Consider the following 24,100-nt stretch of genomic DNA (forward strand, 5'->3'; position numbering starts at 1 on the left):
GGTATTCTCTAATGGATGGCCAACCTCCCGGGGCTGACCCACTGAAACTGGGGCACTGGTGACCACGGTGTCTCCGGGAAGCGAGCCGGGACAGCTTTGTCAGGAATCTGTTTGAACACCTTAAACAGATTCACTGGCAGGCTGCTAACAACATGGGCAATGAACTCAGCACTTCAGCTAAAGTGTTCAGGACAGAACTCGCCCCTGAGCATGTATGAGGAAAAAGCTCCAGAAAATATTCTCGGCCAGGGAGCTTTCCCTTGTGAGGTGAACGTGTTAATCGCGACACTGCGGAAACATGTCCACTTTCAGCACCTGGTCAGACAGAAATGTGAAGCGAGCAGGTGGACTGCAGAATCCCACTTTTAAGGAGTTGGTCGTGGTGTCAAACAAAGAGTTTCACTAAATGATTAAAAATAAGAAATGACAAAGTCGAACATGCATCTCCAGAGGAGACTGCGATCTGAACACAGCACTTTAAACCACTCCGCCACCCTGAGTATTCAATGCTAGATGTGGCCACCTGCAGGTTGATTTTGAACTTTTGTGTCCTGACATGAATTAAATGAGGGCAGCAGGCGAATCTCTGCCTGACACCGGGGAAACAGTGAGACAGATCTTGGAGCAAGGGTCTGGTTATTGCCAAACAGCAAAGAAAATATTTTCTGGAAGAGCAATGATGAAAATAATTGCAAACCCAACATGATTAGAACACACAACCTTTCGATTTGGAGTCAGGCGTGCTACCATTGCCTGACAAGGTCCACACATGAAGTCTGAGATGTTCGGCGATATGAAGGTTTCACAATACAAGGGGCTTTAAAATCCCCGCCCATTCCCACCAGGTATCAGAAGCAGCGCTCACCTGCCAGTCACCTTATGTTTATTTCTTAAACTTTTGTGTTGCTTTCACGGGAAAGCATCATTAATTAACCCCTCACCTTCTTTTGCACAATGAAAGAAATGCTGACTGAGGGAGAGTCGACACTTCAATCATTTGTCCTGTGCTTTGGGGAGCGGGCAGGGAAGTGGACCTGAGTCCATGATTGCATCGGCCATGATCGTATTAAATGTCTGAGCAGGCTCGAGGGGCGTATGGTCGAATACTGCTCCTATTTCTTTTTTTCTTATGTTCTTATGCATGATGACCCATTTTGCTCACTGTATTTTAGGAGTCTGGTTCAAAATCTTCATTGCTGATGACACCAGGAATCTGGGGCAACTTTTGTCAAATTTAACAGCACCGGTTATTCCTACCATGCACAGAAAATAGAATCAAGAGTGAAGATAAAATCCTACGGTGCTCATTTTCAGATTCAGCGCCGTAGGATTTCAAATAAAGTAAAATAATTTTACAGTGAAAAGATTTGGAAGTGTTGCTTGTATTTGTGCCTTTAATTAAACTTTGTGGCGTCTGACTCCCGTTCATGCCTCTGCTGAATAAGAAAGGAGGGTTTGACGTTGACCAGACTGCACTGCCCCTGATATTTGTGAGCTCATCCTTTCTATTCAGTGGTTTCTCCCCTTTGATGGGCTGCAGTGTAGCGGATATCACGTTGGCCTCACACGCGAAAGGTCCCCAGTGGATCCGTTTTCTCTCACTGAAAGTTATCTATTTATTGGTTAAATAAAGAGCAATTCAGGAATAAGGGAGCCCTTTTGCCAGGAGAATAAATAGCAAATAAAAACAGCAAATTCTGGAAATCTCAGCAAATCAGGCAGCATTTGCCAGGAGACTAAACTCGCCTCCGATTGTTCCCATTTGGCAAGTTTCAACAAAATGTTTCTGCCTGGGATCGAACCAGGGACCTTTTGCGTGTAAAGCAAACATGATAACCACTACACTACAGAAACCACTGGTATACCAGACCCAACAGAGGGGAGCTGACCAGTGAGCTCCCTCTGTGCTGATCGGGAATGTGTTGGCTCACCTGAAACAACTTCTGTCCCACACTGAAAGTTCTCAATCCTTCTCCTCCGCTGCCCTTTACAGAAATGTCACGGATCACCCAGCCACCGTGTTCACTTCCACATCCTCACAGTGGTGCCACAGAGGCTCCTACCGTCTCCCCGCGATCAGCGAACTCGCTCAATTTACAAAATTAAACCCAGAACACGTGCCCGGCAAAGGGCAAGAGAAGCCAGATAGTCTGTAAGCTCGGTCTATCACAGAAAGTATTCGTATTCATGGTGCTTACAGCAATTATTAATCGTCTCACAGACCTCAATTATTTTTATGCGATGAATTGATCGAGTATCGTTACCAGGATCTTAACCCTTCGACCACCAGGGAACAGTTGTGATAGATGTAGATATATTTGTATATATTTATATATGAACCTGAATATTAACGGCTAGCTACCTCGACCTCATGGCGAACAGCAGTGCATCTAACGTTGAGTGAAGTAAATTGTTCCACAATGAAACCCATTTCATCTTTTGTTCCCTTTTAAACACGAGAAACTGAGACAGGGGGAATAAATAGAGAAATAAAAGCACAGGGATATCGACAAGATGAAGAAAGAAGGGGAAAGATCCTGCCCCCACCAAGAACTAATGCAGAAACCCCTCTGCTGCGCTCGGGGTGGCCACCCACAGCCTGGATACACTAACGGGAGAACAGCAGCGGCAGGTCGGGGCCATAAAAGGAACGGCGAGCGGCCCTGGGAGCAGCTTGGAGGTCCCGGGAGACTACTCCAGGGAGAAGCGCGAGCTGGTGCAGGAGGGCGGCGGCAGCGAAGAGTGACGTCATCAAGGTCCAGGTCGGTGATTGGAGCGTGGGCAGATACAGCAGGAGCGGCGAGATCGGGGCGAAGGAGCGGCAAGAGACTGTGGAGGGATGTGATCGGGGCCCAGGGGAGACATGAGTTCAGGGCCAGGGGTCCAGGGGCAGCACGGGCCAGCCCACACTGAGATATGTGTGCACACTGGGTCCGTGCAGCAGAGCTGGTCTCCAGTCGTCTTATTTAACCCTTGCCACTGGACCAAGGCCTCGCTCTGTCAAGCCCTTGTGATGGCTGGGGTGCAACGGCCATCACATGTTAAAAAAATCCACGCACAGATATCTTCCACCCTTCAACATACAGTTCAGGACCTGGAATATTGCAACACCTGTGAACTCATCCTTTTTTGGCGAGGAAGCAAGTCATCCTCGCTTCGAGGGACTGCCTATGATGATGATGAACTGGATTTGCTGCAGTCCGCGGGCAGCAGGTGATGAAAGCGGGTGTGAGAGGGTGAGTGACAGGTGGGCACTGCTTCTGATGCTGTCTAACCCACGGTGGGAGTGGCCGGGGATTTTAAAGCCCTTTCATTGCACCAATGCAGCGTAAATGAAACTGTGTTTCAGGAACCTTCATGTTTCCAAACATGGACAATTTGCACTGACACTTGCTCCAAGGTTTGTCTCTCTGTTTCCCCGGTGTCAGGCACAGATATGCCAGATGCCCTCATTTACTTCATGTAACAAGACACAAAAGTTCAAAATTTAAATGAACTTACAGTCTGGATGGCCGAGCCGTCGAAGGTGCTGCGTTCAGTTTGCAGTCTGCTCTTAAAGCGCGGTTTCAAATCCCTTTTCTTATTTTTAGTCATTCAGCAAAACTCATTTGCTTGGCACCACGGCCAGCTCCTTAAAAGTGGGATTCAGCAGTTCACCTGCTCGCTTAACATTTCCGTCTGACCTGGTGCTGAAAGTGGCGATGTTTCCGCAGTGTAGCGGTTAACACGTTCGCCTCACACGCGAAAGCTCACCGGGTGGGAATATTTGCTGTAGCTTTCTCCTCATGCATGCTCAGGGCGAGATTGTTCTCCTGTGAAAGGTCATATGATCATAAACATGTGAGGATTAGGAGCCAGAGTAGGCCATTCGGCCCCTCGAGCTGGTCCACCATTCAAGAAGATCCTGGCAGTTCTTCGACATCAAGTTTAAACATCTGGGGCAGAGCCAACAGGCGCCTGGCTGCAATCAGTGACAAAAACGTTTGCTTTAGCAGAAGCACAGCGAGCTCAGTTGATACAGCGTGAGATTTTTAATCTCAGATTCTCGGGTTCAAACACCAAGTTTGTTGATTACTTTTTAACTACATTTTATGTTGCTTTCACGGGAATACATCATTAATTAACCGATGATCTTCTTTTGCACAAATAAAGAAATTCTAACTGAAGGAGAGTCCATAATTGGATAATTTATCTATGCTCTGCAAGTTAACTCTTAAACCATAAACCATTTTACACACTGCTTTCGGGGTCTGGTTCAAAATTTTCATTGCTGGTAACATCAACAGGAGACTGGGGGAAACAGTGAGACTGACTTTAGAGCAAGGGTCTGGTTATTGTGAAACACCAAAGAAAATATACATTCTGGAAGAATAACATCGAAAGGAAATGTGACCCGACACCCAGAAAGAAGTGTTAAGACAGAAGATGAAATGCTGCATCCCTTTCTGCAAAAAATTCCTTTCACAATCATTTCTCTGACCGAAGCTGCACAAAACAAAAATGTTCGTTTCAAAGTCATTAAACTCCCGAATTTCCGCTTCACCAGAATCTCCTGAATCAAATGCCTCTAGTTTTGCCGACTCAATCCATGTCCCTTTGCAATGTTCTGCTTCCACCCACACTATGAAATGTGCCGCTAACTTATAGAATCATGGAATGGTTACAGCACGGAAGGCCATTCGGCCCGTCGAGCCCGTGCCGACTCTCAGCGAGTCCCACTCCCCCGCTCTTTTAACGTAGCCCTGCAATTGTTTTTCCTTCAGACACTGATCCAACTCCCGTTTGAAAGATATGATTGAGTCTGCCTCCACCACCCTTTCAATCCGTGCATTCCAGATCCTAACCACTCGCTGCTAAATGGTCATCTCCTGTTCCTATGTGTAAAGTCTGGGAAACACGAGATCAATTCCTGCCACACTCACAGACTTCCTAAATATAGCACCATCACTCTATTCTCATAAAACCAGCTCCGGAAGTGTAGGCCAGCTGTGTAGGTGAAAGCTCTGGTTATGTTCCTGCCACACTCACAGACTTCTTAAATATAGCACCGTCTTTCTATTCTCGTAAAACCAGCTCCTGAAGTGTAGGCCAGCTGTGTCGGTTAAAGCTCTGGTTATGTTCCAAACATCACTTCAATTGCAGTGCTTCCGTAGTGTAGTGGTTGTCACATTTTCTTCACTCGCAAATGATCTTTGGTTCGAAACTGGGCGGAAACATTTTGAAAACTCGTTTAATTAAATATTAGAAAAAATGGATTTATTCAGATTAGTGTTTCAATATTAACAAAGCACAATGTCCCACAGCCTTGTTAAATTTTCTGATATCTATGTTCAGTTCTGGATACACTCAAACTCGACACTTGAACTGAATGCTCATAAAAGTATTGGAGTGGGAACTCACTGGATAACAGCACAGCTGGCAATGTTTGCTGAATATATTCGTGACACCAAAGCACACAATGACAACCTGGAACTGTGCGGCACAGTATCCTCGGGGAAAACAGTTGAAGTCCCTGAGGGGGCTGAAACCACCAATTTTTTGGTTAACAACCGAACACGCTAACCCATTGCGCCACAGAGACTGACGCAAATGTACCCTGCAAGACATCCCAATCCAGGGTGTCCGTCAGTTAAAACTTCAGATTGCTCCGACCAGTTGGAACTTGTCCACTCTCAGTTGCACTTTTCCCAAATAAAGGGTGGGACATTCACTGTGGATGTGTGGAAGCAGTCTGGTTCCGCACACTGCAGACACTTCCATGTCACCGCCAACCAGCTCTCCCACAAACGGTGTGATCGACCTTCCAGCCTTCCGGTGCCTTGTCTGTGATGAAGTATTCTGATTGTCCCGAAGCCAGTATTAGGTTTTAATTCCTTTTCAGCTCCTGACTGCGGATATTCCTGTGATTAAACAGGAACTGAATGCTTGCAGGGACAGTTGGATTCACCATTTCTTTGCTTGGTGAAATTTCAAAGATTGAAAGTGACGCACATCAACCCCAAACCTCGTCACCTTCTCGCTAACCGCTACACGCTGCTCCCGTGAGATGGAAGCCCAGTTGCTATTTCAAGCTTGAATGCAGGTACAAGCCGAACTCATTCAAAGAAAGCCCATTCCCTGAGGCACCTGATTATTTGCACCAAACTCCTTCGCAAAGAGTTGAGGTTTGTGTGGGGTGATTTGGGCACATCTTTCCCCACACTACAACACTTCAAACATAACTCAACGGCTGTAAAGCGCTTTGGGACGACATGAGTTCCTGAAAGCACTGCAGAAATGCAATTCCTTCTTTGCAAAATTTCTATGCAATTTCAAAACTCGCCGGGACAATAATGGACTCGTCCAGGATTGGAACCCAAGACTTCTCGCAAATTTCATTTAACTTCGACTCAGCTGAAGTCACGCTTTTCGATCAACAACCCAACTGCTTGACAATCATAATGGTAATGTATAGCCATTATAAAAGCAAGTTTTTGTGTGTGGCTACTCTTGATTAGAGAAACAAATGAGACCGAATCAGTGACTTGGCTTTTTCGACCTGTCTTCTGAAGCGCCGCACGGTCCCACTCCGACAGTCAATGAACTGTTGGGACGTTAGTGTATCCAGGCTGCGGGTGGCCACCCCGAGCGCAGCAGAGGGGTTTCTGCATTAGTTCTGTATGGGGACAGTATTTTCCCTTCTCTCTTCCTCTTGTCTGTATCCCTGTGCTTTTATTTCTCTATTTATTCCCCCTGTCTCAGTTTCTAGTGTTTAAAAGATGAAATGGGTGTCACTGTGGAATAATTTCTCTCACTCAAAGTTAGATTCACGACCGTTGTGCCATGAGGTCTAGACAGCTAGCCGTTGATATTCAGGTTCATAAATAAATATATATTTTTATATTGATACAAATTATCGAAGCTGTTCCCTGGTGGTCGAGCGATTAAGATCCCGAGCATTAATCCTTTCCATTCTCAATCAGTTCATCGCAGAAACATAATTGAGGTGTGTGAGAGGATTAATGATTGCTGTAATCGCCGTTAATAACCCCACTACTATCTGTTACAGAACGAGCTTACACACTCTCCCGCTTCTCCTGCCCTTTGCCGGACACGTGTTCCGGGTTTAATTTTGAGTTCGCTGATCGCGGGGAGACGGTAGGAGCCTCTGTGGCCCCACTGTGAGGATGTGGAAGTGGACACGGTGGCTGGGTGATTTGTGACATTTCTGTAAAGGGCAGCGGAGGAGAAGGATTGAGAACTTTCAGTGTGGGACAGAAGTTGTTTAAGGTGAGCCTATACATTCCTGATCCTCCTCTCTTCTTAGGTAATCCCCGGAGTCGAGGATGACTTGCTTCCACATTAAAAATCAGTGGTGATCAGCACAGAGGGAGCTCACTGGTCAGCTCCCCTCTGTTGGGTGTGCTGTGCCAGAGCTTTCCGTAGTGTATCGCTTATCACGTTTGCTTTCCACGTGAAAAATCACCGGTTTGATCCCGGGCGGGAACATTATGTATAAATTTCCTATCGGGGAACAATCGGAGGCGAGTCTCGTCTCCTGGCAAATGCTAACTGACCTGCTGAGACTTTCAGCATTTGCTGTTTTTATTTTCTATTTATTCTCTTAGCAAAAGGACTCCCTTATTCCTTAATTGCTCTTTATTTCACCAATAAATAGATAACTTTTAGCGAGAGAAAATGGATCCACCGGGGAACTTTGGCGTGTCGGAATAACCGGTGCTGTTAAATTTGACAAAATTTGCCCCAGATTCCTGGTGTCGCCAGCGATGAGGATTTTGAACCAGACTCCTAAAACACAGTGTGCAAAAAGGGATATGGTTTAACAGTTAACATGCAAAGCACAGAACAAATGATTGAAGTATCGACTGTCCCTCAGTCAGCATTTCTTTCATTGTACAAAAGAAGATGACGGGTTAATTAATGATGCTTTCCCGTGAAAACAACACAAAAGTTAAACAAAAAACATACGGTGACTGGCAGGTGAGCGCTTCTTCTGATACCTGGTGGGAATGGGCAGGGATTTTAAAGCCCCTTGTATTGCAGAATCTTCATATAGAGGAACATCTCAATCTCCCTGTGTAGACCTTGTGGCGCAACGGCAGCGCGTCTGACTCCAGATCAGAAGGTTGCGTGTTCAAATCATGTCGAGGTCACTGCCATTTTGGGAAATCCCGGAATTAATATTTTCTTTGCTGTTTGGCAATAACCAGACCCTTGCTCCAAGGTCTGTCTCACTGTTTCCCCGGTGTCAGTCAGAGAAACACCTGTTGCCCTCATTTATTTCTTGTGACAAGACACAAAAGTTCAAAATCAACCTGCAGGTGGCCATATACAGCACTGGATAGTCAGGACAGCCGAGCGGTCTAAGCTGCTGTGTTCAGTCTGCTCTGAAAGTGTGGATTTGAATCCCACTTCTAGCACCTTTTATTTTTAGTCATTAAGCAAAACTCATTTGATTGGCACAACGATCAGCTCCTAAAAAGTGGGATCCTGCAGTTCACCTGCTCGCTCAGCATCTCCGTCTGACCTGGTGCTGAAGTTGGAGATGTTTCCGCAGTGTGGCCGTTCACACGTTCACCTTACTGTCATGTATCTCACACCACTCTGCAGTTCTAAGTCGTTTTGAACATCTCTTTCAGCCAGGTGTGGGTACCTTCAAAGGGGCTAATGTTAAAATCTACATCACACAGCATGCCAGACCGGTCCATCACAAGGCTAGAGCTGTGCCTTATGTGATGAGGGAAAAGATTGAACACGAACTGGACCTGCGGGAAGGCATTATCTCATCCGTGGAATTTAGCGACTGGTCAAGTCCCATCATCCCCGTCATGAAGCCTGATGGATCCGTACACTTCTGTGGGGATTACAAGCCTACCAAAAACAGAATCTCCCGACAGGACCAATACCCGCTGCCCAGAGCAGAGGACCTACTTGCCACGTTGGCTGGAGGAAAACATTTCTCGAAACTAGATCTTGCATCTGCGTATATTACGCAAGAACTGACCGAAGAGTCTCAGCTACTCACCACCATCAACACACATCGAGGACTTTTTATGTACAATCGATGCCCATTCGGCATCAGGTCGGCAGCTGCTATATTCCAGCGCAACATGGAGAGTCTGCTCAAGTCCATCCTGGGGACGGTTGTGTTTCAAGATGACATACTCATCACGGGCAGGGACACCGACTGCCATCTCCGCAATTTGCAGGAAGTACTAAGTCGATTGGATCGAGTAGGCCTAAGAGTTAAGAAATCCAAGTGTCTGTTTCTCGCGCCTGAGGTAGAAATTTTGGGCAGAAGGATTGCCGCTGATGGAATCTGCCCAACAGAATCAAAAACTGACGCAATTCGTCTGGCACCCAGGCCCTGGAATATCTCGGAACTGCCCGCCTTTCTCGGGCTATTCAATTACTTTGGGATCTTTCTGCAGAACTTGAGCACGCTGCTGGAGCCTCTCCACGTGCTACTTAGAAAGGGGTGTGAATGGTTTTGGGGGGACGCCCAAGAACGCGCCTTCAATAAAGAACTCAATCTTCTATGTTCCAACAGTGTTTTAGCCTTTTTTGACCCAGGTAAAAAGTTAATACTTACATTGATGCGTCAGTGTAAAGGGTCGGGTGCATTTTACAGCATGTTAATGATGCGGGTAAATTACAACCCATTGCTTATGCCTCCAGGTCACTTTCGCTGGCGGCGTGCGGGTACGATATGGTTGAGAAGGAGGCGCTCGCGTGCGTGTACAGTGTCAAAAAGATGCACCAATACCTTTTCGTGGCCAAGTTCGGGTTAGAAACCAACCACAAACCCCTCACGTCCCTGCTATCTGAGTGCAAGGCAATAAACGCCAAAGCCTCGGCGCGCATTCAGCGGTGGGCACTCATGCTGGTGTCTTACGACTACACAATAATGCACAGACCAGGCACAAACAACTGTGCCGACGCGCTTAGCAAGCTACCCCTGGCGACCACGGAAGGTTCGGACGAACAGGACTGTGAGATGGTCATGGCAATCAGTGCCTTTGAATCCACAGGTTCGCACATGATGTCTCACCAAATCAGAGCCTGGACGACCAGCGACTCCACGTTATCCTTCGTCAAAAGATGCGTTTTAACTGGTGACTGGGCAGAGACCCGCGATGCCTGCCCCGAGGAGATCAAACCTTTCCATAGGCGCATGCATGAACTATCACTACAGGCAGACTGCCTGATATGGGGCAGCCGAGTAGTTATGCCCTTGCAAGGCTGAGAGGCGTTTGTCCGAGAGCTCCACCGCGAGCACCCGGGGATCGTCCTAACGAAGGCCATAGCCAGATCCCACGTCTGGTGGCCTGGCATTGATGCGGACTTGGAGCTCTGCATCCGTCGGTCCATCATTTGTGCCCAACTCAGTAATGCCCCCAGGGAGGCCCCGCCTAAGCCCCTGGCCCTGGCCCACAAAAACCGTGTTCGCGGGTGCATGTAGACTATGCGGGCCCATTCATTGGTAAAATGTCCCTTGTAGCCGTTGATGCATTTTCAAAATGGATCGATTTCACCATTTTAAATTCGAGCACCACCTCCACCACTGTGGAGAGCCTGAGAACCATGTTTGCAATTCATGGAATTCCTGACATATTGGTCAGTGATAATGGTCCGTGCTTCACTCGCGCAAAATTTCAAGATTTTATAGTTGACCACGGCATAAATCACGTTAAGACGGCACCGTTCAAGCCGGCCTCCAATGGCCAGGCGGAGCAAGCAGTGCAGATCATTGAACAAGGCATGCTCAGAATCCAAGGTCCCACGTTGCAGAGCCGCCTGTCGCGACTGCTGCTGGCATACACATCTCGTCCACATTCGTTGACTGGGGTTCCCCCCGCGCAAATATTGATGAAATGAACCTTAAAGACCAGGCTCTTGTTAATCCTCCCAGACATGCATGAAATTTTTGAGGCTAAGCGCCGGAAGCTAACTGAGTACCATGACCTAAATTTGAGGAGGAGGTGGAATGAGATAGGGGACAAAGTGCTTGTGCTAAACTATGGCAGGGGTCCCAAATGACGTGCAGGGACAGTAACAGGCAAGGAAGAAAACAGGCTACTGGTTGTACAAATGGACAATCGCCAAACCTGTCGGAGGCATGCAGTCCAAGTAAAAAGTAGATTCACCAACAATACTGCAGGACGAGAGGCAGACTACAGTATGGAACTCACACCACACCTGGTGGACAGAGAGAGGGAACAACCTGAGGAAAGGGCAGTCTCAACAGACAGCCCAGGCGAGATACCAGCAATCACACTGAACGAAAAACAGGCACCAAGGCAAACAACTGAACCACAACTAAGACGCTCTACGCGAGAGCATAGACCACCTGAGAGTCTGAATCTATAAAGACAATAAGACCTAGGGGGAGGGTGATGTCAGGTATCTCACACTACTGTATATAACTGTATCTTACCATGCTATACATGACTGTAACTAGATATGACCTGTAACCACAAGCATACGTTAGCACCAGGGGTGCACTTGCAGGAGACACTGCATACCTGTTCCACACAGGTGTATAAAGGCAGGTCTCAGGCAAGTGTGGCACTTGAGAGCTGTGAAATAAAGGTGCAGGTCCAGAGTGACCTTGACTTCAGCATGTGCCTCGTCTGAGTCTGTACTGCAGGGTCAGGACTTGAAACTTACAAGCGAAAGCTCACCGGGTGGTAATATTTTCTGGAGCTTTCTCCTCATGCATGCTCAGGGGCGAGTTTGTTCTCCTGTGAAAGGTTATAAGATCATAAACATGTAAGGATTCGGAGCCGGAGTAGGCCTTTCGGCCCCTCGAGCCTGGTCCACCATTCAAGAGGATCCTGGCATTTTCCTCGACAGCAAGTTTAAACATCTGGGGCGGAGCCAACAGGCGCCTGGCTGCAATCAGCGACAAAAAGGTGCATTTGGCAGAAGCCCGGCGAGGTCAATCGGTCGAGCATGAGAATCTTAATCTTGGATTCAGAGGTGTGAGCCCCACGTTAATTGTTAAAAATGTCCCATTTTACACACTGTGCTTTAGGGATCTGATTCAAAATGTTCATTGCTGGTAACCTCAACAGGAGACTGGGGAAACAGTGCGACTGACTTTAGAGCAAGGGTCTGGTTATTGTGAAACAGCAATTCTGGAAGAATGACATCGAAAAGAAATGTGACCCCGACACACAGAAAGAAGTGTTAAGGCAGAAGATTAAATGCTGCATTCCTCTGTGCAAAAAATTCCTTTCACAAACATTTCTCTGACCAAAACTGCACAAAACAACAATGTTCCTTTCAAATTCATTAAACTCCCGAATTTCCACACCCCCCGAATCTCCTGAATCAGATGCATCTTGTTTTGCCGACTCAATCAATGTCCCTTTGCAATGTTCTGCTTCCACCCACACTATGAAATGTGCCACTAACTTATAGAATCATGGAATGGTTACAGCACGGAAGGCCATTCGGCCCGTCGAGCCCGTGCCGACTCTCAGTGAGTCCCACTCCACCGCTCTTTCCCCTGAGGCCTGCAATTGTTATTCCTTCAGACACTTATCCAACTCCTGTTTGAAAGATAAGATTGAGTCTGCCTCCAGTACATTCCAGATCCTAACCTCTCGCTGCTAAATAGCCAGCTCCTGTTCCTATGTGTAAAGTCTGGGAAACACTGGATCAATTCCTACCACACTCACAGCCTTCCTAAATATAGCACCGTCTTTCTATTCTCGTAAAACCAGCTCCTGAAGTATAGTCCAGCTGTGTAGGTTAAAGCTCTGGTTATGTACCTAACATTACTTCAAATGCAGTGTTTCCGTAGTGTAGTGGTTGTCACATTTGCCTCACACGCCAAAAGTTCCTGGTTCAAAATTGGGTGGAAACATTTTGAAAACTTGCTCAATTAAATATTGTAAAAAATGGATTGATTCATATATGTGGTTCAATATTAACAAAACACAATGTCCCACAACCTTGTAAAATTTTCTGATATCACTGTACAGTTCTGTATACACTCAAACTCTACACTTGAACTGAATGCTCATAAAAGTATTGGAGTGGGAACTCACTGGATAACAGCACAGCTGGTAATGTTTGCAGAATATGTTTGTGCAGTCAAAATGCGCAATGACAAACTGGAACCGTGCAGCACCGAATCCTCAGGGAAAACACTGTTAAAAACTTCGCTTCTGGGTGGGCTTGAACCACCAAATTTAGGTTAATAGCCCAACGCGCTAAACCATTGCGTCACAGAGACTGACGCAAGTGCACACTGCACGACATCCAAAACCAGGGTGTCAGTCAGTTAAACCTTTAGATTGCTCCTACCGGGATGGAACTTGTCCACTCTCAGTTGTACTTTTCCCAAATAAAGGGTGGACATTCAGTGTGGATGTATGGAATCAGTCTGGTCCCGCACACTGCAGACACTTCCATGTCACTGCCAACCAGCTCTCCCACAACCGGTGTGATCTACCTTCCAGCCTTCCGGTGCCTTGTCTGTGACGAAGTATTCTGATTGTCCCGAAGACGGTATTCGGTTTTAATTCCTTTTCTGCTCCCGACTGCAGATATTCCTGTGAATAAACGCGAACAAAGTGCTTACAGGGTCAGTTCGATTGACCGTTTCTTTGCTTGGTGAAATTTCAAAGATTGAAAGCGACGCACATCATCCCCAGAAAATGCTGGAAACACTCAGCAGGTCGGGCAGTATCTGTGGAGGTGGGGAAGTGGGAATAATCGATTGGTTTGTTTGTGGCTTTGATCTGCTTCTGGGAAGTGAGGCAGAGCTGCAGGATGCTTTTTTTCGAGGTGTTAGCAGAGGTTTCCGTCGTATAACGGTTATCACGTTCGCCACACATGTGAAATATCCTCGGTTTGAGCACGGACAGAAACATTGTTTTGGAGAATATTTTTCTGTGGAATACATTTTTTTAAAAGTAGCCCCAGGTTCCTTGTATCATGAGCGATGGGCATTTTAACTCACTCTCCTAAAATACAGTGTGTGTAAAATCAGATAGGGGATAAAACTTTATCAATGATTAAAGTTCCTTAACTCATTAAAGTTCAGTTCTTGAAGTTTCCATCAATTCATTTCATAAACATAATTGAAGTGTGTGAGTGAATTAATAATGGGCTTTAATCGTTAAGGACCCCATTACTTTATGTTATAAACCCAGGTTACACACTCTCTTGCTTCTGAAAGAGTTGAGTTCCATTTGGGGGTGATTTGGGCACATCTTTCCCCACATTACAAGTGTGTCAGGAAATCAACCACCCAAAGCCCTTTCATTAACCACAGGGGTTCCCGCAATTGTCTGGTCTCAAAGCGGTTTTAGTCCTTGTCAATATCTCTTGTCCATTTCCCGGTGTTTCCCGATTCTGTCGGTCTCCCTGGCTCTCTTCAATCTGTGTGTGGCCAACTACAGATTGGATTTCAATGAATACCTGTGTTTGTGTTTTCAATAACAACAGAAAATGTTTCTTATATATTTCTTATGTTCTCTCCAAATCCTCGATATCCTTCCTAAATTATGGTGCCCAGAACTGTAAACAGGATCCAACTGAGGCCTAAGCAGGGATTTATAAAGCTTTGGTGTAAGATCCTCACCGGTGTAATCTATTTCACGTTATAAAGCCAAGGGTCCTGTATTCTTTTTTAGTAACCTTATCAACTTGTCTACCCACCTTCAAATATTGCTGTGTGTAAATCTCTCGGTCACTCTGTTTCTGCATCCCCTTTAAAACAACACCATTTAGTTGAAGTTTCCAAAGATCACCACCGTGTGTTTCCCAGACCTTACACAGAGGGACCACAGGAACAGGAGGAGGCCATTTAGCCCCTCGAGCCTGTTCCACTATTCAGTGAGTTCATGGCTGATCTGATCTTGGCCTCAGCTCCACTTCCCTACCATCTCCACCTAACCCTTGACTCCCATATCGTTCAAAAATCTGTCTACCTCCACCTTAAATATATTCAATGACCGAGCCTTCACAGCTCTCAGGGGTAGAAATACAAAGATTCACGCCCCTCTGAGGGAAGAAATTCCTCCTCATCCCCATTTTAAATGGGCAACCCCTTATTCTGAAACTATGTCCCCTCGTTCTAGATTCCCCCACGAGGGGAAACATCCTCTCTGCATCTACCCTGTCTAGCCCCTCAGAATCTTACACCATTCAAAGATATCATCTCTCACTCTGCTAATCTCCAATAGGTAGATCCCAACCTGTTCAACCATTCTTCATAAGACAACCTTGTGAACCTTCTGTGAAATGCCCCCAATGTAAGTTTTTCCCTCCTGAAATGAGGAGAGCAAAACTGTACGCAGTACTCCAGGTGTGGTTTCACCTGTGCTCTGTCCAGTTGTAGCAGGACTTCCGTACTTTTATATTCCATTCCCCTTGAAATAAAGGCTAATTTTCCATTTGCCTTCCTAATTACTTGCTGTATCTGCATGCTAACTTTTTGTGATCAGGAAGGCCAATGGTATCTTGGCCTTTATTGCAAAGGGGATGGAGTATAAAAGCAGGGAAGTCCTGCGACAGCTGTATAACGTATTGGTGAGGCCACACCTGTAATACTGCATGCAGTTTTGTTTTCCATATTTACGAAAGGCTATACTTGCTTTGGAGGCAGTTCAGAGAAGGTTCACTAGTTTGATTCTGGAGCTGAGGGGGTTGACTTATAAGGAAAGGTTGAGTAGGTTGGGCCTCTACTCATTGGAATTCAGAAGAATGAGAGGTGATCTTATCGAAACGTGTAAGATTATTAGGGGGCTTGAGAAGGTGGATGCAGAGAGGATGTTTCCACTGATGGGGAGACTAGAACTAGAGGGCATGATCTTAGAATAAGGGGCCACCCATTTAAAACTGAGATGAGGAGAAATTTCTTCTCTCAGAGGGTTGTAAAACTGTGGAATTCGCTGCCTCAGTGAGCTGTGGAAGCTGGGACATTGAATAAATTTAAGAGAGAAATTGACAGCTTTTTAAATGATAAGGGGAGAAGGGGTTATGGGGAGCGGGCAGTGAAGTGGAGCTGAGTCCATGATCGGATAAGCCATGATCTTATTGAATGGCGGAGCAGGCTCGAGGGGCCGTATGGCCTACTCCTGGTCCTATTTCTTATGTTCTTCTGTAAAAGGACTCCCAGATCCCTCTGCTCCACAGCATTTTGTAATCTCTCCCCATTTAAGTAATTATTAGCTTTTTTTGTTTTACCGACCAAAGCGAATAACCTCATATTTCCCACATTATACTGCAGCTGCCAATTTTTTGCTCACTCACTGACCCTATCTATATCGCTTTGCAGATTGTTTGCGTCCTCCTCACAACTTGCTATTCCACCATATCTTTGTATCAGCAGCAAATTTGTCTACATTACAAACATGCAGAGCCCAGAACAAATTATTTTGCACCCTGGCGATGTTTTCCCATTGCCTTTGAAGGCGTATATCGCAGATTAACCAGAATGAAACCGTACATTTAAGATTTATACTATGAGGGAAAATTGCACCTTATTTTATTAGTTCGAGGTGTTTCATTAATTGATTTGACATGCTGTATTTGTTTGAGGTGCTGTGGAAAAATGGATCCTTACTCATTGCTGACTCTAAGTTAGAACAAATGAGTGTTCGACAGTAAAATGAGCACTGCACTTTAATTGAGAATTACATATCCAGAGTTATAGTAGGCAGCCGCATACCGTAGTGAAGTAGAGCAGACCCGAGAGACTCAGCTAACATTTGGAAAGTAATCACTGAATTAACACAGAAGAGTGCAAAACATTCATCAGAACAATATACAATCTATACAATGCGTCTGATTGTGTTTGAAGGAACACGGCCATTGGAGAGAGAGCATCGTTTCCAATTACATTACATAATAAGTCTGATCAACATTTTCCAGTTTTGGGACGTTTAGCTTCAATTTCGGAATTTTGCATTTAAACATATTCTGTGTCATGAGGGACTCAAATCAGCGGCCGTAATGTGATTGTTCAAACAACTGAAACTAATTTCAACTCTGTTGCATCTTGACTGTCCCAGTGGGGAGCCCACAGGGTATAATTGAAAGGCTCCGGGAATATTTCAGAGTTTAATTCAGAGAGATTGCCTAAAGCATGAAGAGGCAGCATCGCTTAACACAGAAAATGCCTGATACGTCCTTACTACACAGTATAAATACACACGAGGCCCATGCTTGAGAGAAGGTCAGTCTGTGACCTGTCCTTTATTCCTTCGCACGCAAGTGATGAAGGTGGGTGGAGCTTCCCCTTTTATACCTGAAGGTCCAGGTTAGGAGTATCTCCCACCTCGTGGTCAGTGTTCTCACGGTGTACAAATAAGGTCAGTTTATACATGGGTTACAATGCTGGTTGAATACATGACATCACCTCCTACCCCAAAGTCTTATTGGGATCACAGGTTGGGTCTCTCTGGTGGTTTACGCTCCCTTGTAGAGCGCCTGAGTTGGGGCTCCAGTTGTTGGGCGCTGGCCTGAGCATCTGCTCTTTGCAGTGCTCAGGCCTGTCCGGACTGCCCACAGTGACTGGGCTCTCCTCCCTTTGGTTCCGGTGTTCGGTCACCTGTGGTGGAGTGAACTCTAAATCGTTCTCTTCCTCTGCTTCTTCTATGGGGTTGCTGAACCTCCTTTTTGTTTGATCCACATGTTTGCGGCAGATTTGTCCATTGGTAAGTTTAACTACCAGAAACCTATTTCCCTCTCTGGCAACCACAGTGCCTGCGAGCCATTTGGGCCCTGCAGCGTAGTTGAGGACAAAAACAGGATCATTTACATCAATACATCATCCCCTCACATTCCTGTCATGGTAGTAATATTGTGACTGGCGCCTGCTCTCGACAATCCTGTACCATGTGGGAACTCAGGGACGCTTCCGGTGTCCCTGACGACTATGTGTGCGGGAAGTGTATCCGCCTCCAGCTCCTGACGGTCCGCGTTACGGAATTGGAGCTGAGGGTGGATTCACTCTGGAGCATCCACGATGCTGAGAATGACGTGAGTATCACGTGTAGTGAGTTGGTCTTACCGCAGGGAAAGGGTCCACAGCCAGATAGGGAATGGAAGACCAGCAGGAAGAGTAGAGCAAGGAAGGTAGTGCAGGGGTCCCCTGCGGTCATCCCCCTGCAAAACAGATACACCGCTTTGGGTGCTGTTGAGGGGAATGACTCATCAGGGGAGGGCAGCAGCAGCCAAGTTCATGGCACCGTGGCTGGCTCTGCTGCACAGGAGGGCAAGAAAAAGAGTGGGAGAGCGATAGTGATAGGGGATTCAATTGTGAGGGGAATAGATAGGCGTTTCTGCGGCCGCAACCGAGACTCCAGGATGGTATGTTGCCTCCCTGGTGCAAGGGTCAAGGATGTCTCGGAGCGGGTGCAGGACATTCTGAAATGGGAGGGAGAACAGCCAGTTGTCGTGGTGCACATTGGTACCAACGACATAGGCAAAAAAAGGGATGAGGTCCTACGAAACGAATTTAAGGAGCTAGGAGCTAAATTAAAAAGTAGGACCTCAAAAGTAGTAATCTCGGGATTGCTACCAGTGCCACGTGATAGTCAGAGTAGGAATCGCAGGATAGCGCAGATGAATACGTGGCTTGAGCAGTGGTGCAGCAGGGAGGGATTCAAATTCCTGGGGCATTGGGACCGGTTCTGGGGGAGGTGGGACCAGTACAAACCGGACGGTCTGCACCTGGGCAGGACTGGAACCAATGTCCTCGGGGGAGTGTTTGCTAGTGCTGTTGGGGAGGATTTAAACTAATATGGCAGGGGGATGGGAACCAATGCAGGGAGACAGAGGGAAACAAAAAGGAGCCAAAAGCAAAAGACAGAAAGGAGATGAGGAAAAGTGTAGGGCAGAGAAACCCAAGGCAAAGAACAAAAAGGGCCACTGTACAGCAAAATTCTAAAAGGACAAAGGGTGTTAATAAAACAAGCCTGAAGGCTTTGTGTCTTAATGCAAGGAGTATCCGCAATAAGGTGGATGAATTAATTGTGCAAATAGATGTTAATAAATATGATGTGATTGGGATTACGGAGACGTGGCTCCAGGATGATCAGGGCTGGGAACTCAACATTCAGGGGTATTCAACATTCAGGAAGGATAGAATAAAAGGAAAAGGAGGTGGGGTAGCATTGCTGGTTAAAGAGGAGATTAATGCAATAGTTAGGAAAGACATTAGCTTGGATGATGTGGAATCTATATGGGTAGAGCTGCAGAACACCAAAGGGCAAAAAACGTTAGTAGGAGTTGTGTACAGACCTCCAAATAGTAATAGGGATGTTGGGGAGGGCATCAAACAGGAAATTAGGGGTGCATGCAATAAAGGTGTAGCAGTTATAATGGGTGACTTTAATATGCACATAGATTGGGCTAGCCAAACTGGAAGCAATACGGTGGAGGAGGATTTCCTGGAGTGCATAAGGGATGGTTTTCTAGACCAATATGTTGAGGAACCAACTAGGGGGGAGGCCATCTTAGACTGGGTGTTGTGTAATGAGAGAGGATTAATTAGCAATCTCATTGTGCGAGGCCCCTTGGGGAAGAGTGACCATAATATGGTGGAATTCTGCATTAGGATGGAGAATGAAACAGTAATTTCAGAGACCATGGTCCAGAACTTAAAGAAGGGTAACTTTGAAGGTATGAGGCGAGAATTGGCTAGGATAGATTGGCGAATGATACTTAGGGGGTTGACTGTGGATGGGCAATGGCAGACATTTAGAGACCGCATGGATGAAGTACAACAATTGTACATTCCTGTCTGGCGTAAAAATAAAAAGGGGAAGGTGGCTCAACCGTGGCTATCTAGGGAAATCAGGGATAGTATTAAAGCCAAGGAAGTGGCATACAAATTGGCCAGAAATAGCAGCGAACCTGGGGACTGGGAGAAATTTAGAACTCAGCAGAGGAGGACAAAGGGTTTGATTAGGACAGGGAAAATGGAGTACGAGAAGAAGCTTGCAGGGAACATTAAGGCGGATTGCAAAAGTTTCTATAGGTATGTAAAGAGAAAAAGGTTGGTGAAGACAAACGTAGGTCCCCTGCAGTCAGAATCAGGGGAAGTCATAACGGGGAACAAAGAAATGGCGGATCAATTGAACAAGTACTTTGGTTCGGTATTCACTAAGGAGGATACAAACAACCTTCCGGATATAAAAGGGGTCAGAGGGTCTAGTAAGGAAGAGGAACTGAGGGAAATCTTTATTAGTCGGGAAATTGTGTTGGGGAAATTGATGGGATTGAAGGCAGATAAATCCCCAGGGCCTGATGGCCTGCATCCTAGAGTACTTAAGGAGGTGGCCTTGGAAATAGCGGATGCATTGACAGTCATTTTCCAACATTCCATTGACTCTGGATCAGTTCCTATGGAGTGGAGGGTAGCCAATGTAACCCCACTTTTTAAAAAAGGAGGGAGAGAGAAAACAGGGAATTATAGACCGGTCAGCCTGACCTCAGTAGTGGGTAAAATGATGGAATCAATTATTAAGGATGTCATAGCAGTGCATCTGGAAAATGGTGACATGATAGGTCCAAGTCAGCATGGATTTGTGAAAGGGAAATCATGCTTGACAAATCTTCTGGAATTTTTTGAGGATGTTTCCAGTAAAGTGGACAAAGGAGAACCAGTTGATGTGGTATATTTGGACTTTCAGAAGGCTTTCGACAAGGTCCCACACAAGAGATTAATGTGCAAAGTTAAAGCACATGGGATTGGGGGTAGTGTGCTGACGTGGATTGAGAACTGGTTGTCAGACAGGAAGCAAAGAGTAGGAGTAAACGGGTACTTTTCAGAATGGCAGGCAGTGACTAGTGGAGTGCCGCAAGGTTCTGTGCTGGGGCCCCAGCTGTTTACATTGTACATTAATGATTTAGACGAGGGGATTAAATGCAGTATCTCCAAATTTGCGGATGATACTAAGTTGGGTGGCAGTGTGAGCTGCGAGGAGGATGCTATTAGGCTGCAGAGTGACTTGGATAGGTTAGGTGAGTGGGCAAATGCATGGCAGATGAAGTATAATGTGGATAAATGTGAGGTTATCCACTTTGGTGGTAAAAACAGAGAGACAGACTATTATCTGAATGGTGACAGATTAGGAAAAGGGAAGGTGCAACGAGACCTGGGTGTCATGGTACATCAGTCATTGAAGGTTGGCATGCAGGTACAGCAGGCGGTTAAGAAAGCAAATGGCATGTTGGCCTTCATAGCGAGGGGATTTGAATACAGGGGCAGGGAGGTGTTGCTACAGTTGTACAGGGCCTTGGTGAGGCCACACCTGGAGTATTGTGTACAGTTTTGGTCTCCTAACTTGAGGAAGGACATTCTTGCTATTGAGGGAGTGCAGCAAAGGTTCACCAGACTGATTCCCGGGATGGCGGGACTGACCTATCAAGAAAGATTGGATCAATTGGGCTTGTATTCACTGGAGTTCAGAAGAATGAGAGGGGACCTCAGAGAAACGTTTAAAATTCTGACGGGTTTAGACAGGTTAGATGCAGAAAGAATGTTCCCAATGTTGGGGAAGTCCAGAACCAGGGGTCACAGTCTGAGGATAAGGGGTAAGCCATTTAGGACCGAGATGAGGAGAAACTTCTTCACCCAGAGAGTGGTGAACCTGTGGAATTCTCTACCACAGAAAGTAGTTGAGGCCAATTCACTAAATATATTCAAAAGGGAGTTAGATGAAGTCCTTACTACTCGGGGGATCAAGGGTTATGGCGAGAAAGCAGGAAGAGGGTACTGAAGTTTCATGTTCAGCCATGAACTCATTGAATGGCGGTGCAGGCTAGAAGGGCTGAATGGCCTGCTCCTGCACCTATTTTCTATGTTCTATGTTTCTATGTAATTTCTTTCATGGTGGGGTGTATAAGGGATAATCGGGTATTGAGCGTCCTTTTCGTCAGTAGCTCTGCGGGTGGAACCCCTGTGAGCGAGTGTGGTCGGGATCTATAGGCCAACAGGAGGCGTGATAAGCGGGTTTGTAGGGAACCCCCTTGGAATCTGAGCATCCCCTGTATGATTATCTGCACTGCTCGTTCTGCCTGGCTGTTTGAGGCCGGCTTGAACAGTGCCGTTCTAACATGGTTAATTCCATTGCCTGCCAAGAAGTCCTGGAATTCAGTGCTTGTGAAGCACGGGCCATTGTCACTGACCAAGATGTCCGCTAGACTGTGGGCGGCGAACATTGCCCGTAGACTTTCTACCGTGGCAGAGGATGTGCTTGAATTTAAAATATCACACTCGATCATTTGGAGTAGGCGTCTACTACAAACAAAAACATTTTCCCCATGAAAGGACCTGCGTAGTCCACATGGATGCGTGACCAAGGCTTGGCCAGTGGCTAAGGAGGGCTTCCCTGGGCGCATGGCCCAGCTGGGCACATGTGTTGCACCTGCGAACACAAAGTTCCAGATCTGCGTCTATCCCTGGCCACCAAACGTGTGACCTGGCAATTGCCTTCATCGTGACAATGCCCGGGTGCCCATTGTGGAGTTCTCTGATGAACACCTCTCTGCCCATCTGGGGCATGACTACGCGGTTTCCCCACAGTAGGCAATCGGCTTGAATCGAGCGTTCATCCCTGCCCCTGTGCAATGGTTTAAATTCCTCAGGGCATGCCCTGTACGTGGCTGCCCAGTCCCCATTCAGGACACATTTCTTGACTAGAGACAATAGCGGGTCTCTATTTGTCCAGACTTTAATCTGACGGGCTGTCACTTGTGAGCCTTCGCTTCCGAAAGCTTCAACAGCCATGACCATCTCAGCACCATGCTCGGTAGCCCCCTCAGTGGTGGCTAGTGGGAGCCTGCTGAGTGCATCAGCGCAGTTTTCAGTGCCCGGTCTGTGCCGAATTGTGTAGTCATATGCAGCTAACGTGAGTGCCACCTCTGTATGCGGACCGATGCGTTTGCATTTATAGCCTTGTTGTCGGCCAAAAGGGACGTTAGGGGTTTGTGATCAGTCTCCAGCTCAAATTTCCTGCCAAACAGGTACTGGTGCATTTTCTTTACCACATATACACATGCGAGCACTTCCTTTTCGACCATCCCGTAGCCCCTTTCTGCCTGGGATAGACTTCTGGAGGCATAAGCTACCGGCTGTAACTGACCCTTAGCATTGACATGCTGCAACACACACCCGACACCATAGGACGACAGATCGCACGTTAACATAAGTTTCTTACATGGGTCATATAGCGTTAACAGATTGTTGGAACATAACAAATTGCGTGCTCTATTAAAAGCCCTTTCCTGGCTGTCCCTCCAGACCCATTCACGACCTTTGCATAGGAGCACGTGCAGCGGCTCCAGCAGCGTGCTCAATTTGGGAAGAAAGTTGCCAAAATAATTCAGGAGCCCCAGGAACGAACGCAGTTCCGTCATGTTACGGGGTCTGGGTGCTCTCCGGATCGATTCCGCCTTGGATGCAGTTGGGCTGATCCCGTCTGCTGCTACCCTCATCCCCAGGAATTCTACCTCTGGAGCTAGGAAGACGCACTTCACAGTTTTCAGGCGCAGACCTTCCCGGTCCAGTCTGCGTCGCACCTCCTCCAGGTTGTGGAGGTGTTCTTCAGTATCGTAACCCGTAATGAGGATGTCGTCCTGAAAAACCACCATCCCTGGATCGACTTGAGGAGGTTTTCCATATTTCGTTGGAAGAGCGCGGCGACCGAGCGAATCCCGAACGGACATCTGTTGTACTCAAACAACCCCTTGTGTGTCGTGAAGGTGGTCAGCTTCTTCGACTCACTTGCCAGCTCCTGGGTCATGTAAGCTGAGGTCAGGTCCAATTTTGAAAAAAGTTTGCCACTGGATAGCGTCGCAAAGAGGTCCTCCGCTCTCGGTAGTGGGTACTAGTCTTGGAGTGACACTCGATTGATGGTGGCCTTGTAATCGCCACATATCCTGACCGACCCATCCGCCTTGAGCACCGGCACAATCGGGCTCGCCCAGTCACTGAATTCGACTGGCGAGATGATGCCTTCCCTCAGGAGGCGGTCCAATTCACCTTCTATCTTTTTCCGCATCACGTACGGCACCGCTCTGGCCTAGTGGTGTACTGGTCTGGCGTCCGGGTTTATGTGAATCACTACCT

At 46.8% G+C, this 24,100-nt stretch overlaps 2 non-coding genes across 2 annotated transcripts; one reads left to right on the forward strand and one right to left on the reverse strand.

Annotated features, from left to right (window-relative positions):
• Nucleotides 1-1,781: 1,781 nt before the first annotated feature.
• On the reverse strand, nt 1,782-1,854 carry trnav-uac (transfer RNA valine (anticodon UAC)). The gene has a single exon. It is a non-coding gene; the product is annotated as a tRNA-Val (tRNA).
• Nucleotides 1,855-8,081: 6,227 nt separating this feature from the next.
• Nucleotides 8,082-8,153, forward strand: trnaw-cca (transfer RNA tryptophan (anticodon CCA)). The gene has a single exon. It is a non-coding gene; the product is annotated as a tRNA-Trp (tRNA).
• The last annotated feature ends 15,947 nt before the right edge of the window (nt 8,154-24,100 follow it).

Source organism: Pristiophorus japonicus, unplaced genomic scaffold, assembly GCF_044704955.1.
Source record: "Pristiophorus japonicus isolate sPriJap1 unplaced genomic scaffold, sPriJap1.hap1 HAP1_SCAFFOLD_136, whole genome shotgun sequence".
NCBI lineage: Eukaryota > Metazoa > Chordata > Chondrichthyes > Pristiophoridae > Pristiophorus > Pristiophorus japonicus.